Consider the following 6,707-nt stretch of genomic DNA (forward strand, 5'->3'; position numbering starts at 1 on the left):
GCGCCCCAGGCGCCTCGCGTTTTTGAAGTTGAAAAAAAAGCAACTCCGAGCGGAAAAAGCGCCCGACGTCATCGCGTTTTTTTCCACTGTCCAATCGATTGAATGGAGAGGCGGGTCTTCCGCTGTAGTGATGAAAGCTACAGTTGCTTGAACACCCGGAGAGTGTGATGATGGAGGATAAACTTGTGGTGCTCTCGCGGGTTACCAGGAGCTTAACGACTTCACGAACCGTAACTACCACAATGTTAACAGAAAGTAAATAAAGTTAATAAAAGGCTGATTTGACGTTTGACTGACAGGACAGCTGTTTCAGTGGTTGCCTAGCAAAATAAAAAACTGTGTTGTGTAATGGTAAAATTAACTTGTGCTTATTTAACTTTATTCAAAAAATTATTATTTAATTCTGCAATTTGCCTTCATTAGCGATTATCATTAATTTGATTACACAGATACTAATTAAACTAAACTGAGCTAGACAATGACATCTCTGAATTCAATAATGAAATGCCTTTAACTGAAAATTGAATGTTTAACCCTCTGAGGTCGAGAAACGCGCCCCCGCGTTTTGCTGGATTTTTTTCACATAGCAGCAACATAAACTTAAATTACTCCATCATTTATGGTTATACAGAAAAAAGAAATATAAAAAAATTATCTGTGATATTTCTATTTTTGTATGTGTCCACTTACAATCAAATCAAAACATTGTGCTTTTGTAAAATAAAGAAAATAAACAGGGTGTGTGTTCTGCCTCTCCGTCGCGGTGAACTTTTTTTTCTTGAGCACGTCTATAAACTGAAACAAAACTCAACGAATACTTGTCACACATTTATGAGCCATTTACCTTTATACACATTTAAGTGTGTACTTTTAAATGATCGGATTCAAACTGAAAACAAATATTCTCTGTTTAAGTAATTTGTATAAAACCAACAGGATGTCCAGTATCTCAAACGCTTGCTAATTACTTTTTAATTCGACCACGCCCACTCGCGCAAAAGTGATTCACATGCAAATCGTCCACATGGGACGCGAACGCCCTCGTTACCTCAAACACAAAACACCAAAACACTTCACAAGTCTCTGCTTTTCGTCGAGTTTGGAAGACACGTCTGAGCTTACATTGGATTTACCTCAGAAGAAGAAGAACGCGATTTGAAGACAAGAAAGATGTAAGGTAAGAAATTCTTACTTATTAGTTTATGGTATTGTTGCATAAACTTCACATTGCAGTTGAACTGTTGCTAGATATATGGTGAATATTATACTATTTAGACCCGTGTTTCCTGATAAATACTGTTTGTGGATATCTGCTCAAACATATGTATAACCATAATGTTTAATATTTTGGAGCGCGATGGCGTTTGAATGTATCATATTTTGGAGCGCGCTGTGGGTTTGAGTATCATATTTTGGAGCGCGCTGTGGGTTTGAATGTATCATATTTTGGAGCGCGCTGTGGGTTTGAGTATCATATTTTGGAGCGCGCTGTGGGTTTGAGTATCATATTTTGGAGCGCGCTGTGGGTTTGAATGTATCATATTTTGGAGCGCGCTGTGGGTTTGAATGTATCATATTTTGGAGCGCGCTGTGGGTTTGAGTATCATATTTTGGAGCGCGCTGTGGGTTTGAATGTATCATATTTTGGAGCGCGATTGCGTTTGAAAGGAAAAATGCACCAAACATTAGGCTTTATGTTTTTACTATTATCTCATTTCATATCATCATAACGAATGGAAACATTTGAAGTAACATATGATAATCAATATATTTTTCTCTAGCGTAGTTGTTCTTGAAATCTTTTGGAAGATTTAATTTATGTGCTTCCTGATAACCAGTACCATCCCTTTCTTTGTCTGAGTGTTGGTATGAACATTTGGGTGAAGCAGATGGGAAGAGAGAGTTTTATCTAGGATCTAGGATAACATTCAAACACTTGTCAGATGATGCTGTGAACTTCCACAGCTCTTTGAACCACATATCATGTTTTCCATTTGAGAACCACTTACAGGTTATCAAAAAATTGGTGAGAAGCGGCAAACAACCACTGGTGCAAGTCACAAAAGACTTGCTGAAAGACAATGTACTGAAACGCATATCAGACGATCCTAAAATACAACCCGAATTACAGCAATGCTGTCAGACAACTGTGTGCTGACGGATAATGCAGTGGGATTTATTCGAGAGAAAAGAAGTAATGGAACATTAAGGATAGATGTGGTCGGGAAACTGACTGTGACGGTGTCTTTGAAAAGCCATGCAACTCAAAGCTCTTCAACATCATGTTTGTTAGCAGTGACTTGACAATAGAAAAGTGAATGCTGACAAACAGAGGAGGTGTCTACAAAAAGCTGTTTCTCTCCCTTACAAACAGGGTTCTGCTATTTTCCCTGCTGCACAAATCAGAGTAACTAGATTTGGTAATGATGATTGATTATTCAATTTTTTATATTTTTTTCACTGGTGCTTCAGTTTGGTTTAGAAAGAGAACAACATTAAATACACCAGGCGGGTTTAGTCTTGTGGTCTGCATGATCTGACATGGGTGTAATTCATACTAACACCATTCATATAACAATTAGCATTATTTTGTATATACAAGTACTAGTATGATGCAAAACAATGTCCAATTGCTTATTCGCTCTTAGAATCACTGGACAGAATGTAGTGTCCTGAACGTTAAACTTTGTCCTGTTGTTTTAGTTTTAGGTGCCAACATTCACACCTTCACCAGTAGCAAGTATGTGAAATCTAAAGTCAGTTGCACTATAACACCACAACAGTACAAAATAATCACGTCTTGAATTTAATGAACAGCTAGGCTGTCACACTTCCAGGAGGAAAGAACAGGTATGCCACATTACATTACTGTGATGTAGAAGTATTCTCAGTTGATCTGTATTCATGAATGGGTTATGGAAATAATGTCACCTTCCATGGCAAATTTAAAAGTACTTTAAACGCTTCATTCACAAGTTTTGGATGCAAGATATTGTTTGTTAGCTTTGATTTCAGATAATAGTTTCCTCCCTCCATTATGTGAGTTCATAAGACACACACATTTTACAGTGAAATGCTCCAAAACTAACACGTCCATTGTAATATTTCCATGAAGGACATTTCACTCGGAGCCCTCTGGATCTCCATATAAGACAGAGGCAAAGGCCCACATCTCATGAAGCAATGACGGCTACCCTCCAGAAGGATGTCCCTGAGTTTTTATTTTATTTTCAAAGTGTCCTAATGTATAACATTTAATGGAAGTGTATAACACTTTATGTGAACTATAAAGTTCTTTATAGACATCTTCGAAATTCCATAGATAAAATGGTCTTTTAATTCCATCACTTGTTTTACTTTTTCCAGTAGTGGATGCACAACAGAACATCTTTGGAGGTCAACAAAATATTTCACAAGAACTCCATGTTCCCCTAAAATACCAGCTCCAGCATCTAGAAATGCGTGAAGAATATGCTATTATTATATTATAACCCTGCGTCCCTGAGTGCATTCTCAAACTATAAAAACAACTTTGCTTGTCTCCAAAATGCATACAGTTTTGACTTGTATTACTAAGATGTCATTTACTGTTGGAGCTAAAGCTATATTTCATGAGTCAGGAGGTGTTTTGCATAAATGTCAACATAATATCCCCAAACTTTTCTGTGATTTACTGTGTTTATATCTTACACTACTATAAAATGAACTATTTGTGCAGGTGAGGCACATAGGCAAGATTCAGGAAGGATTCCTCACCTATGGCCTCAGCTTAGTAAAGTAATGCTTTGTGTGTATATGTGTGTGTGTGTGTGTGTGTGTATGTATATGTGTGTGTGTATATATATATATATATAGACAGACACACACACACAGAGAGAGAGAGAGAGAGAGAGAGATAATGAATGGTGCTCTTTTTAAGATGTTACATTATCTTGTTTGTTGTGTCACATTTAGTTTCAGCAACTGTCCAGAGTTGGAGGATCTTCAGTTAGAGACTGTGTCCTGTACAGTTACAGGTCTGTATTTACCTTTAATTGTTTGTGTGTATTGCTGCATAATATTTATGAAAAAAAAAAAAAAAAAAAAAAAAATATATATATATATATATATATATATATATATATATACTGTATATAAAATTGCCACAATAATAAACACAGCCTTTGATATTAATTGAATTCAGGATTTAATGTCTCACACCATTATATCTCCTTATATACAGTATATCTGCCAGTTTAAGATGTCCATACTAACTCAGACAGTCACACTGAAAACAAGAAATCAAACGTGGGAGTGTATTTGCTGTGTGTTGTTGGGGAAGATGTGTGTATATTCGTGGTGTAGTTTTCCCTGGTGTAATGACGAGTGTCCTGATCGGTGACGGGAGTGACTGGCGCTGTTCTTGAGTGTACTATGGACCTACAGCTCCCCGCTCTCATGGCTTCCTGGACGGACAGACGGACGGACAGACAGACAGACAGACTGACGGAGAGATGTACAGACGGACGGACGGACAGATGGATGTGTTCAGTGTTTATGCAGTACGGTGTACACAGTGATTGTTAAAGGACTGGTACACGAGACCTTTGATGTAAACCACTACCTTTTGCTAAGTTGTGATTTGTTACATTAATCCTCATCCTTCATCCTAACCCGTATTAGGCCGGAGCGTGGAAGGGAGGAGGAGTGCCTCTCTCATTAGCTTTCTCTTGTCTATGAGTAGGGAGGGATGCTTTTGTATATTTTGTTTGTTTTCTGATTTCTAGGTTAGTAGCTTTTGTTTTGTTATTTGTTTTGGCTTTTTCCCTCCTGAAGGTTATGTTGCTCCTTATTTACTGATGTTTAATAAATTCCCTTTTTGCACTTTAAAGAGTGTTGGGAGTGAGAGCGGGGACTCCAGGGATCTTGTTGATTAGATCCCTGTTAATTGTTATGGATGGCTCTGTTCTCTTAGAGTAGAGTTTACTTTATTCGTCACACATGAATGACAGTCATAACTTGTCACAACGGCTGTGGTTATGGATACAGACATACTTCATAACTCTTATTACATGATAGATGAGTGGTTGTGAAAGTGTATGTTTCAACATTGGATGCGATTGCCACGCTGCACATTATTGTTACCTGTAATATTGACCTTTAAGTGGAGTTTTGCTTTGAGGTGAAGTAATCCTGAGTAATTTCTTTCACAGAATCATGTCAAATGCCTTAATGGTGAATCAATATGAGGAGTGGTGGCCAACATGAAAAGAAACCATTCAAAGCCACAGCTGTGTACCATGTAATTCAAGGTAATTCTGGCCTTATGACATTCAAAAAAATCTCTTGTTCCTTGTCTAATATTCATGTAACTTAACTTTTTATCTTTAAAATCTTTAAAAGACCACCAGTCTTTATCAGAAATGTTCTTTTCACTTTTACACAGTTACACACCAAGTTAAGGGTCTTTCTTAAGAGCACCACAGTATTGAAGAGGGCAAAAAAAAATGTTTTCACTATTCGAACACATTTAATGCAGAATCTTTTATTGGCATAAGATTATTATGCTGTAAAATAACATGGTTATTTTCTGACATTTTCAAAAAAAGTACATGTCATTTACCTCAAAATTAGCCTTTTTTTTTTAAGCCATATTCTCGTCCGTCAGATGCTGTGAAGGTGGAGCCCTAATGCTTCAGACTCAGACACTGATGCAGCAGTGGAGGAACACCTGAAGCACGCTCCAGGAACAGCTGGGTATAAAAACATCAGCCATAAACAAAACGAAAACCATAAAGCCATAAACAAATGTCATAGACTTTGCCTGTTTAACAGTACTGTGAGCCTGTTAGTCACTGAGAGCTAGTACTGCCACAGCTCTGACTTCTGTTCATCAGTGATGCAATATTAAAGAAAGAATGTTGACTGTTCCTGTACTTTTTATATATTCTAGTTTGATCAATGGCTGTTTAACCGTAATGTAAAACTGTTAGAGATAATGCCATTACCACAGAATTTACCACATTGTACTACTGTTATTATCTTTTCTGAATAGTAGCTGTTTAACAACTGGAAGGCATTTCAAATGTAATATTCACAATAAATGTTGTTCAAAATTTTACATCTTTTTTGCTTTAGTCCACAAATAATGTGTTGATGTACACGTTATTAAACGGTCCAGGTCTGACCGGACCGATTTTGGACCTTCTTAGAACCTTTGTCAAGTTCAGATGTGTAAAAATAGCCTTCACGATGTTATACAATATGGTGTGATTATTTTATATGCAGGCTTATATATACACTTAGATTTGGCAGCAGCACATCTTATAAACATCCAGAAGAACTAAAAAAATAAACCCAGGGACGTGGAGAAAAGAAAATTTTGGAACTATTTTTCAACCATGACGGGACGTGTCGGAGGGACGTCTTTTCATCGGTCATTAAACGTCAAAATGTTTGCTGGGAAGTATGAGCAATGGTAATAGTGATGCTTGCCCTCATGCCATCTCCAATTATCTGAAGGATCATACTCTGCACAACGTCTGCCAGAACAGAAGCTGCCAATGGAACAACAGCCGAGCCGGAAAGCAAGAAGTGTGCTGACTTGATTCTGAGGAATCTTCAGACAGTGTTTGGCAAGAACTGAGATCATCAGAGCCATATTTTGTGCTTGAATGGCAAACTCTTGTTTCTGGCTGACATTCAGCCATCTTCATTTCTGCATCACA

General features: G+C 37.4%; 1 long non-coding RNA gene across 1 annotated transcript; it reads left to right on the top strand.

Moving 5' to 3' along the window:
- The first annotated feature begins 5,169 nt into the window (after positions 1–5,169).
- Positions 5,170–6,097, top strand: LOC309504871. Its single transcript, XR_014208214.1, has 2 exons — positions 5,170–5,291; positions 5,648–6,097. It is a non-coding gene; the product is annotated as an uncharacterized lncRNA (long non-coding RNA).
- Positions 6,098–6,707: the final 610 nt, after the last annotated feature.

The sequence above is a fragment of the Leuciscus leuciscus genome, assembly GCF_965113295.1.
Source record: "Leuciscus leuciscus genome assembly, chromosome: 8".
Taxonomy (NCBI): Eukaryota; Metazoa; Chordata; class Actinopteri; order Cypriniformes; family Leuciscidae; genus Leuciscus; species Leuciscus leuciscus.